Below are 12,121 nucleotides of genomic sequence, written 5' to 3'. Positions count from 1 at the left end.
TTCTCCATTTAATAATGCCAAAATTCAGCCTATGACTGATTAGAATTTACATCAAGATGTTGAACAACAGATTTTGCAAGGCCACATATTGTTCAAATTTCAGCATTGAAGAAAAATTTATAGCAAACTTTTGATATGTCAAATTTGGGGCCTTTGCATTACTATTTAGGCATTTAGTTTATTCATGATACTAGAAGCATTGGATTGTCACAGTCAAGATATATTGGTAAACTCGTTGAGATATTTGGCCTCCAGGATTGCAAGCTAGTAAGTACACCAAGGGAGAGTGGACTTAAGTTGTCTTTGCATGATGACAGTGATTTGTTTGACATTTATACATATGCTCCAATAGTTGGATGCCTCATTTATCTATGCAACACAAGGCCAAATATTTAGTTTGTAGTTTCAACCTTGAGCAAATATATGCACAGCTCACGCATGTCACATTGGCAATCTGTGAAGCGCCTTTTTCGTTACTTGCAGGGCACTTTGACTCTTGGATTACTTTATGCCAAGGGGGGGCTCTGCAATTACATGCTTATAGTGATTGTAATTGGGCTGGGAATTTTTATTCTTGTCACTCTACAAGTGGAAATTGTTTCTTTCTTGGCTCTTTTTGCATTTCTTGGCTTGGCAAGAAGTAATCCACTGTTGCCACAACATCTTGTGAAGTTGAATACAAGGTAGCTTTCACTACTATAGTTGAATGTGTATGGTTGAGACATTTGTTGGCTGATCTTGATGTATCTATCATGGGGCCTACTCCTTTGTTTTAATGATAGTCAAAGTGCCATTCTAGTGGCATGAAACCCAGTGTTTCATTAACACATGAAAAACATTGAGATACATTATTACTTTGTCAAAAAGAGGCTACATGCAGGGGATATCATCCTTGTCTACTGTCCTACAAACAACAATGTGGCTAGTATGAATTCCAAGGTGGCTAGTAAACCCTAATTTTTGTTATAAATTAGGGTTTATTGTAGAAATTTCAAGTTAGCCCACCAAAAATTGCTGAGATCTTTCGATGGTTGGCTGAGAATAATGGAGAAATGTCTAAAGCAGGTGAGAGAAAGCTATGAGAAAGAAATTTCAAAGTTCCATCACGAGAAACTATAGAAATTTTCATGTTGTCCCAAGACGGGAGGGGACAGGGTCTAGGGACACCACATGGCAAGGTTGCTTACCAGTCATGAACTTTGAAGGTTTTGCAACGTGACATTGTGACATGTGTGCACTATGCAATTCGTATTGAGTATTGTGGAGATTGCATAGACTAGCTTACTCAAGGCTCAACCTTGATGTAGTGAACTTTCAACTGTTATACTATAGTCTACTGTCTGTGACCAATCTGAGCCTCATTGCAACCTGAGTAGTCACAAGTGAGCAATTGCCATTAAGTTTCAGGCCCGAATATAAAGTTTTAAATTTCAAACGATAGTGTAAAGTTTCAGTGTTTCAGACTTCAGTGACCTATCACCAATGTAACAGAGAGTTTCAAGTTTTCAATCTTGAGACTTTAGTGCAGTACACTTCTACTCTTCAATTTGAGTATTCATTCTATTGAGTGAACTGTTTAAGTTTCAGCTTTGATGTTTCATGATTGATGAATTGGTTTGAAATTTAAAATTTACTCTTTCGTGTGATATTTTAAGAAGAATTTTAGTTAAAGTGTCATGTTTGTTTAGTTTCATTATAGATGTCTTAATTATATCTAGAAAATATATACTTTTTAGAACCCCATCCTGATCCCCTATCCGCCCCATCATCATCCCTGTCCCACGTTCCCCATCCCTAATGGCTATGGCTATAGGTGTTGTGGGAACCATTTCCTAATGTGTCTAAACTATCTGAACCTATCTAGGATACATTTAGCCTAGAATTCCAAGAAATGAACAAGAAATCAAGGGAAGGAACAAAAAATCATTGTTAACTACCATTACACACACAAATTCATATCAAACCTTCTTACCGTGCATGGTCGCCTCGATGGCTCATAAGCCGGCACATCACCCTAGTGAGCAACTTATGGCTCCATCCTGTCCCATACTCCATCTCCAGCACCCCAATGACATATTTCTTGTCATCCTTGCATTGATCACTGCATTGAAAACTAAGGCCCGTTAGAAGTTGAAAACAAACATAATTTATCATTTTTATGTTAATTAATACTCATCCCCATAGAATGTGAACGCGCGGCATATAGGAGAAGCATAGCTCTCCTATCCAACTTCGAAAGACGATACCCACTCCTAAGTAGTGAATGGGACCACGGGCATAATATAACAGGTAACACCTAGACTACTAGTATAGGGGCATAGCGGTACTCCACCAATGTATAATAGCTGTTGAGACTACTAAGCTCTGTCAAGCGATCAAGCACTGTGCTACTCTCTGGACAATGCGTGCATGCAATAGAAAAAAAAGACACAATGAATTCTTAATTATTGAAAAGTACACTTTGCTTGATGCATTGTCATCCTAAAGGATATACCTCTAGGTCAAACGACCACTACCCTGTGCGGTACGGGCTGGCTCAACCATCCCAGTAAAGGTATACGAGTCCTAATGTATACAAATAAATCAAAGGGACATTATGATTTTTAGATTACTATTTTATTATTTGAGATACTTTCAATTTTATTGCTTGAGATGCTTCCGGATGCGCTCTGGCAGTATCTCCAGTTGAAGAAGTGCCTACTTCTAGAGGCGGCTAAGTCGACGTACCCTCTCTAGGCTGCACAGGCTGCAATGACCTACCCAATATCTTTATGATAGTGTCCAATGCTCCATTCGAAAAATCCTCATACTCTACCATAGTCTATCACATGTCATCACATGACAGTCCAATAGCTCGTAGCATAGCCTTTAGGGTGACTAGCCTCGATGCTCTATGGCCACGGTCACTCATCATGCCTACCTATTAAAACAACCATTAATCAAATATAAAATACTTTGCTTTCTTCTATTAAAATTAATAACCAAGTATAAAGGAGGTCTTTAGTTGCTCAAAAAGCTCTACATGAAGCCTCATTACAAAAAAAAACTTGTGAACTAATTTGTTTTTTTTTTAAATCCCAATGGGCCAACAATCATTCACCAAACACTCCCAAGCATCACATGAGTTTGACAAATCATATGCGGATATTCCTCTTCCCATATTTGACGAAAATCATATGAAACCTATGAAACCCATTTGAGCTCCCATTGATCAAGGGGTGGTGAGCTACATGCCCCACCATGACCAAGGGGTGGATACCTTGCCATCCTTAACATGAGGATGTTTTGAAGGGGTGGTGAGTACATCTTTACCTCAAGGATTTTATATGAAGCCTCAACAACAAATATTGGTTGAAGATGGAAGCTTCTTGCCAAGATTCATGGATTTTTTTTTTTGAACTCTTGGATAGAAGGGTACTATAATTTTTTTTTGAAATTTTGGTTAATGTTGGCTCTATTCAAGGGGCTTTTGGCATTCTTGGGGTCTTGATAGTGAGAATTAACCTCAATATAAACCTATTTACCAACATTGAATCACTTCTTTAGCATTCCACGCATCCTTCTTGTGAATGTATGGAGGAGGTAGAGCTTAAAGTCTATCGAGGTTTTGGATTCTTCATCATCATTGTAGCTTTTGTAAATCTTGGGAAAACTTCTTGGACTAGCATCAATAAGTATTCAATAAGAATAAAGACTCCTATTGCATTCAAAGGCAAACTTGGGATAACTTCTTGGACTAGCATCAATAAGTATTCAACAAGAATAAAGACTCCTATTGCATTCAAAGCCTTACATAGACACTGTTGTCATGATGAGCATTGTAAAAAAGGATGTGATACCAGAAGAGCTTTGATGGACAATGGGAGAGAGAGAGAGAGAGAGAGAGAGAACTTACACTCCTATATGTAGAGAGCGGTTCGAATCTTATTGATTCCCCTCGCTCTCGATCTCCTCGCTTTGAACATCAAAAATGAGAGAACCATTTCACTTTTTGTTTTACTAGGGGACATCGCTTAAGCGACGGAGAACAATTTTCGCTTAAGTGACAAAATCCAGTGTGCACACGTCCCAAAATTTTTCTCTTCTTGTAGTCGCTTCAGTGACATCTATAGCAGCGATTTCTAAGCGACGGATGTCATCTCCTAAACAACACACGAATTTAAAAATTTTACATGTGTTTCTTAAAAGATGGTTACATCACTTAAGGGACAAAATTTGTCATCACTTAAGCGATACACAATTATTTTACTCCCTTGCTTAGCACCCCTGTGGCTAGTAGTGCATGGCGGGCCACAGATCCAAATACTATTGTAGAAGATATGAAGTATTTTAGCAACTTGCAAAGTGTTATGTCAGTCTATTATCGTAGCTTCTCCATGATCGTATTGAATGTACATTACTTTAAAGTGGTATTAGAAGGAGCTGGAACAACCATTTGGCAAGGTACATCTAGATTTCTAGAGGGTTTATTTTGCCATGTCATTGTAAATATGTGCATGACCTTTTCTGTTAATTTTTATGTTATATGAAATAGTCACAAGTGTTTATGCACTCTTTCCGACACACTTATATGTGATATTAAACATGTAATCTTTTATCCAAATCCCGACAAACTGGATGGTGGTATGTTGTGTTGTTAACAACTCGGAGTGCATGACTATATGATAAAAGCAATGCCCATAGTGTGGACAATGAGAGTATGTAGGTAGAAGGATCCATGTTGCGAGGTGTTGAGGAGGGCTTGGAGCATATGAAGGAGACATGCCCAAGTAATGAAGATGAAGAGATAGGAGACCAATAATTTTTTAGAATGAAGTAGACTCCTCTTTCTATGGAAACCTATGTATCGACATTCTAGTGTATCCCGAGCTATAAAAAGAGCTTGACATGGAGCCATAAGCTCAGTCATATTTGCATATGCTTGTTCATTTTGTTGTGATAATTCGCTTTAAGGGTACTTTAGTATATATGCTTTAATTAACATCATGTTTTACAAAGTTGTGTTGATGTGCTTTACCTGAATCCTTATATTGATTATGCTAACATCATTTTCTAGTTGTGTAAGTTACCTTTGACGATATCCAAAGAGTAGGATGAGTCAAGGGATGATAGATGAGGAGCTGTAGGAGATCTTCACACGTATATCTCCAGAACAAATGGTCCACTTTAGAGATATGGCAGAACAGGAATTGTCATGGTCATCATCTGGCCATTTTATGTAGTCTACCACAATTATATGCTCTAATACTTGAATCTCCAATAGGCAGAGTCAATACTCTAGACCGGTCCTAGAGTGAGGAAGTAGTTTTGGGAGGTGTTGCAAAGATGTAGATGTTATAAGCCCTCAGCTAGTTGTTACTCCTCGCTCTTGTACCGATTCTAAAGAGGATAGCTCAAGTTGGTATTGTGAAGGCACCTATGTAGTGTCCCTATCTCGTCAATCTAGTGGACATTTGTCACCTCTAAGGTTTTTCATTCCTGTAGAAATGCCTACTTCTCTGACTCCAGATTTTGCTCAACTATCAGTAGGTGGCATCTCTATGGGTGTTACTATGAGAGATACCACCCCTGTAGGTATGCTAGATGTGCAAGGGTCTCATGGTGGTAATTGCCAAGAGTATAGGCACAAGTGGAAAAGAATACACCTTAGACTTACCTAGTAGGGTAGGGATACTTGTAGATGAGAAAATAAGTGTTGTGATCATGAATAGGAGAAGAGGGTGATGGCTCACATGAGAGTTGAGCCAACAAGTTTTTAGATACAAATTTTTAAACCATTGAAAGAAAATATATCAAAGGAGAACAAGGACTATGTGGTAGCGTCCTTGCACAAGGGATTTTTGGTACCTACGGTGGTAAAGAGGTTTTTGACAGGGTGAATAATGGATTGTATACGTGCATACATATCACATGGATGATTAGATGTACTTAAGGAAATCAAGAATGGTACCTCAAAGCCTAAGTGGTTGAAGGGAGAGGAGACCATAGACTCTCCAAGGCGGTGGTAAGGGCAGGTGGGAGGTAGGGAGGGCACCACTGGAGCTAAAGGTTGTGCATCATCTGGGGATTGGTGGCCATAGGACTTTATCAAAGGATTTTGTAAGTATGTTTTTAAATTTTTTAACTTTTTTTTTTTGAATATCACTTGTGCTAGCAACTTATTTCTAGTAATGTTACTTTCTTTTTTTTGAAGCACTCCATTCACAAACTGCAATCCTATAGGTTTGGAGACTCAATATGTAGAGAGACACAATTTCATTGCACTCATCGATAGATTGTATGAACATGGCAGCCCAATAAGTCAAATTTCTTTTTTGTTTGCCCTCATTAGTTTTTTTCAGCTATATTATGTATTGTGGATTAATCTCTAGTTGTTTATATTGTAAAGTCTGTTTAACGTTCCATTGCATTGGGACAAGCTTTCGGATGGCGAGGAGCCTTAGTGTGCACTTGGATTTGTGGAGTACACATCATTTCCTTTTTTGGCCCTATGATTCATGGAGCATTTCTTAGATATATTTCTCATCCTCTATATAAACTCACATTTTGTGATATTTATAGATACATTTTTATACTTTTTTTGGGCTCTCCTCTCTATGGTTCCTGAGAGGTGGCAGGGCAGCAGGCTACTATGCTACTAAATTTGTTTTCTATTTGGGACCGATGCTATTCTCATTGTGGTTCGTCGTTATTTGTATCACAAATTGCGCGGAATCTTTGGAGACATATATACCAATGCTTTTAATGACGACAGAGGCAAGTTTTTTTTGTGAATATGTACCGATGCTTTTAATGATGACAGAGGCAAGTTTTTTTTGTGAATATGTATGTCACTTTAAATGGCTATTTGTGGCCTGCATCTTGTAGTGAGTGAGATATCTTTGAAAGCTTTGTGAATCCACAAATTACACAATGCATGATTAGTGCCATTGGACAACATTGCTAGTGCATCTATTCCTGATCAAAAAGCCCGTTGCTCCATCCAAGATTGCTAGTGGAAAATAAGATATTGGTTTGCTTATTTTGAACATTACTGAATTCGGGATTTGACACATTGAAATGGTGAACATATTCTTCTACGCACCTCAAACTTGCTATTGCGGCTAATCGTTGATGTGCATGAGAAAATGCAAATATACGTTAGCATACAAATACATGAGTACCTACGCGTACATACGTTATATGCTATATGGTTTCCGACCACCAGAATACTTTCAGCCGACCTCTGGTCCTTTGTATGTGTATCTAAAGTACCACAGGCATTTAATTGAGACATGCCTAAGAAGATTTATAAGTGCAGCCCTCAGCTAATTGAAAAATAAACAGTCAATCATCATCGCCGTCGTCCTCATCATCTACGAGTTTACAAGTTAACCCTCCGTTCGTGCTGATCTAGTCGTCAAGCACATGCATGGGCGGCTAGTTTCCAGTCTGCATTCGGCCTCGTATCAATATGACTACGGCTGGCGCTGCTGCGGCGGCGTATATAATGCAAAAAAAGGTGAGAAGGCATGCGCGATGCAAGGTGTGCGAGAGAAAGTTCCCATCATACCAGGCATTGGGGGGCCACACAAGGATTCACAGCAACCCCGGGGGCGATACGGCATGCCGCGTCTGCAGGCGACAGTTCGCGACACATCTTGCCCTTCTGACGCACCTGAGGGTGCATCGTCCGGCCCGCCCTAAACAGACGAAGACTAGTGCAGCACTGCCGGCAAGATTGTTGACGGCCAGCAAGCTTCATCGGCTTTCGCGTCCATCTCATCCAGCATTACCAGCTAACCAAGCGAATCGTCGCAATGCCGAGGCTGACGTTAGTCGTAGCAATCATCGTTGGAGCCCTATCGATGGCTTGCAGGAAAGAGAACGTGGACGTCGCTCTGAGACTGGACAGCCCCGTCACCAGCCTGATCGTATAAATGGAGTTGTAATTAAGAAAAAGGCAAGATTAGCTGCGCCAACACGTTATCCAATGGTGCCAGCTGCAGGAAAACGCAAGATGGTCAATGAGCTGTTACTCGAGAATTGGCCTTTTACTTCCCGTGCTAATGTTGTCGTTGATGTCAAGGATCGGAAAGTGATCACGCAGGCATCTTCTCATCAGATCACATCACATTCAAAGCCTAGTTACCATCATCAGCCAAAGAAGCAAGTCGTGACTCCCATGGTTCCAATAAAAAAGCGCAAGTTACTTGTCACCGGCCACACAATCAGAACAAACGCAATGACGAGTTTATCTTCCACCACAGAGCATAATCTTTGTGACCGCATCAACGCCTGCAGTGCTCAAACAGCACTGAAGGGCGAGCAGAAAGGGAAAACTGTGACAGCAATGAGCTCAAAAAGGGTCATCAGCAGGGCCATTAGCTCTTGCTCGGTGAGTTCGCACAGCAACAGATCGCAGCACTGGCTAAGTTCGCACAGCAACAGATCACAGCACTTGAGATTTGATGTTAAAGAACTTGTCAATAGCAGCAGCAGCAGCAGGATGACGCATGATCATGAGAGTCCCAAAAAGCCTAAGTTTGTTGCAGTTATCCGTCCATCATCTGAAACTCCCAATGACCATGAACATGTGCTACGGACAATGTGTTCCAGCTCAACGTCGTACAGTACAGAGATCAGCACCTGTTCTGTCTCGCAGCTCGGCTTCCTCCTTCCAGATCTCAAACTTCCTGCCACCTTGGAGGACGATGCCGAGGGGCCCGTTAAGGAAGATTTGCCAGGCTTTGTCATGCCTGATCTCAACCTTCCACCTACTGCTTTGGATTTTTATGATGGCAAGGAGCACATTATGGAGTCTTTGCCAAGTTTTGTCTTCCCAGATAACCTTCCTACTAGTGTGGATAATGATGTTGAGGAGAATGGTAAGGAGGTTTTGCCAGTTTTTCTCCTTCCTGATCTCAACCTTCTTAGTAATTGTATTGCCTAATTAATGATGCGTATCAGCACATTAAGAGGCTGGTGAACCTTACTACTACTGGCTGTGGTAGACACCTTTGATGGACCTCGTTTTATCTTGCAATGATCAATCTTGTTTGTCCTTTTGCAGATCAATGGCAATGAAACTTGGAATTTATCTTGAACACTTGGCAAATTCTAGCTCTCTATTGGTGTAATCTCTATGCGTTCTCTAAACACGCTTTTGTTTGTCTCTTTATGGTTATAGAGTTTCATATCATTCTGCCATTTATCTTCTTTTGAGGCCTTTTTAGAAGAGCTTGATTCTTGAAGTGAGTTTTTGCAAATTTGATTATATTTGAGTACACTCACTAAGCGAGTGGAATGGTCTGAAATTGAATACTTCAAGAGTAGGTGGAAGACCTATGGTTTTTTTTTGTGGAATGGGTTGCTTTGGAAGTATCCTAAGAAAAGGGATGAAATTCCATTGCCTTTAGCCTCTGACAAAGCTATGTAATTGCAAGTTATGGTGAGTTTCATGAAAGTGTATGGGCTAATTATAGAGGAGTATGAGCTACTTATGAGATGTATGAGAAGTATGAGGAGATCAAAGAGCACTATTGGTGGAAAAGGGATGTATCACACTTTTTGCAAACATGCAAGGAGTGCCACTTATACTCTTCAATGAAACATAGGGATGAGTTGCATTTGACATATCCACTTCGTATACACTAGAAATCGGTCGTTGATTTGATTGCTATGTTATAATTGGTTGCATAGATGATTTTAGTGACTATATGTTACCAAATGGCTATACTTTTATTTTTTCAGTTTTTTTTTCGAAACCCAAGTAGGTTGAGTTATAACTCCAATTTTTTTTATTCACCAACATTTTTAACGTATATTAAGATTTTGAAGATTCTTTTGCCATTCATGCCAAACAAATATTGATAGAAATATATTAAATTTGCCACAATATTTATAAATTATGGGATATATATAGAAACATTCGCCACATGTACATATGTACTTATACACACATACATAGACACATGTCACATACTACTTATCCTTGCTCCTTTTTTACATACTCAAACACATGACTTACAAACACCCCTCCACACACACACATTACTTAGCATTACATCTACTCTTGTATTCATACATACATATACACAATTCTTAGAATCAAAAGGTTTGAGGTACTCATGGTCTAATAAAATGAGCTAGTCAGATCTTTGAAGCATGCATCTTGAAAGTTGCAAAGCAAGACAAAGCTCTACCTAAAACCCATAAATGCTTAGGGACTTCCCCTCTTCATAGACTTGAGCACAAATAATACCTCCCCTTCAATAAACAGTTGCTAATTTCAACAAGGTGCAAAGGACTCTATCCATTTCCACATCCAAGATTTTAGCAACACACTAGGACCAATCAACAACACTCTTGGGATTAACTTTGGCTAGCACTGAGAGATACTGATGACTAGGATATGCTAATGTTTTCCACAAGCATCTCTTAGTGGATGACTAGGATATGCTAATGTTTTCGACAAGCATCTCTCAGTGCTAGCCGAAGTTGAGCCCAAGACTGTTGTGTCAACAAACATAAACACACTTTGTCTATAGTATAAACATGATGATTTGCTTGAATTGGATGTATTTGCCATCTTTTTCTCAATGGTGGAGGAACTGTGTTTCCTCCATAGTCCTTTTGCCCTTTGCTCTTGTGATATTCACAATCCTTTCAAATATATATGAACATCATTGCAGCAAATTCAAGTCCATGAAGGATGGTTTGATGGTACATTGAGAAGAGCAGGACCTTTCATTAACAGTAGTTATACTTCAAGGATAAGGTGTACACTAGTTAATGATAATCACAAACCTTTCCCCTATATTGTAAAAAGAAACGAGTGTATACATTAGGAAAAGTGTATACATTGAAAGTGTATACATTAAGGGTGGCTTCCCATTAATTTCCCTCATTAAGCTTTAAAAAAGGGAGGGGTGGTGTATAAGCTCAAGGGGGGGGGGGGGGGCAAACACACATACAAATATATATAGAGAGAGTTTATTAATTAGTATGGCAGCTCAAACCATCACTAGTCATGGTATAAGCATACTTTATAAGGCAAATCATAACCTTGATACTTTCAGCATAGGCAGCCACTGCATAGGTGCTCACATCCTTAGTAGGTGTATCAAAAAAAATTGTAAAGTAGGTCTATAGTTGAATTCAGTAGAAACTAGTGAAACTTGGCCAAAATCTTATGCTTCTTCTATATGTTTATCTTTCTCTAGTTGCATTTTCATCTCGGATAACTTATTCATGAAAATGTGTGCATCATGTGGATTCAAAATAAGGCATTTTTAAAATAATATTTTTATACATTTCTTACATACAAAAGGGTGTAATATAAAGGGAGTATTTACACATTGAAAAGAAGAAAAGTGTTATGCTTTATTTAAGAAAAATTCACAAATAAACATATTTAAAAATAGGCCTTGAATACACATGATGTAGAGGATATACATATAGTAACTTCCTTGAGATTTGCATCCTTAATTTCTTCTCTTTTCACCTCCTTTGTTTTTCCTTTTCCTATTTCTTGCATTTCTTTTGTTGATCCTGATATGCTACAACAAGCCTCTTGCATAAATTCTCAAATTTCTTCTAAACTTTAGAACTGGCATAAGTTACATATCCAAGATCGCTCAACTGTACACAAGCATTGAGCACTTGTTGTATCTTTTGCATACAAAGCATTTGTTTTCCCTAGAATAGTGTTGTGTCACCAGGAACTTACTAAGCTTCAATGAGCGTTAGACATATAATCAAAAGTTGCATCCCGATTGCATCATCTATTTATCTAAGCTCATGTAGGTATGTAAGGTACTTCATGACCTGTAGTATCTTGTCCAAGAAGAATATACACATCTATATCGATACCTATATCCATACTTGACTCTTCACCCTAGTCTTTACATTGGGCTCACCAAAGATATCGAAGCGCTATTACCTCAAAGGCTGGAAGATAAGAGGTCTCGTGAAGTAGCACATCAAGGCAAGAGTTGAAACCTATGAAAAATAAGATAGATAGCTAGAGAAAACATCAAAGTAGCCACCCTATCAGTTTTTGCAAACCAATAAATCAACAGTGATAGGAAAAAATCTTGAAAAAACTCCTCTCCCCACATTTTTCTTTGAGGATTATTTT

Source organism: Lygodium microphyllum, chromosome 26 (assembly GCF_053477565.2).
Source record: "Lygodium microphyllum isolate KBCC chromosome 26, Lygodium_microphyllum_v1.1.10, whole genome shotgun sequence".
Classification (NCBI taxonomy): Eukaryota; Viridiplantae; Streptophyta; class Polypodiopsida; order Schizaeales; family Lygodiaceae; genus Lygodium; species Lygodium microphyllum.
The sequence above is the reverse complement of the archived record's forward strand: the minus strand, read 5'-3'. Positions refer to the sequence as shown.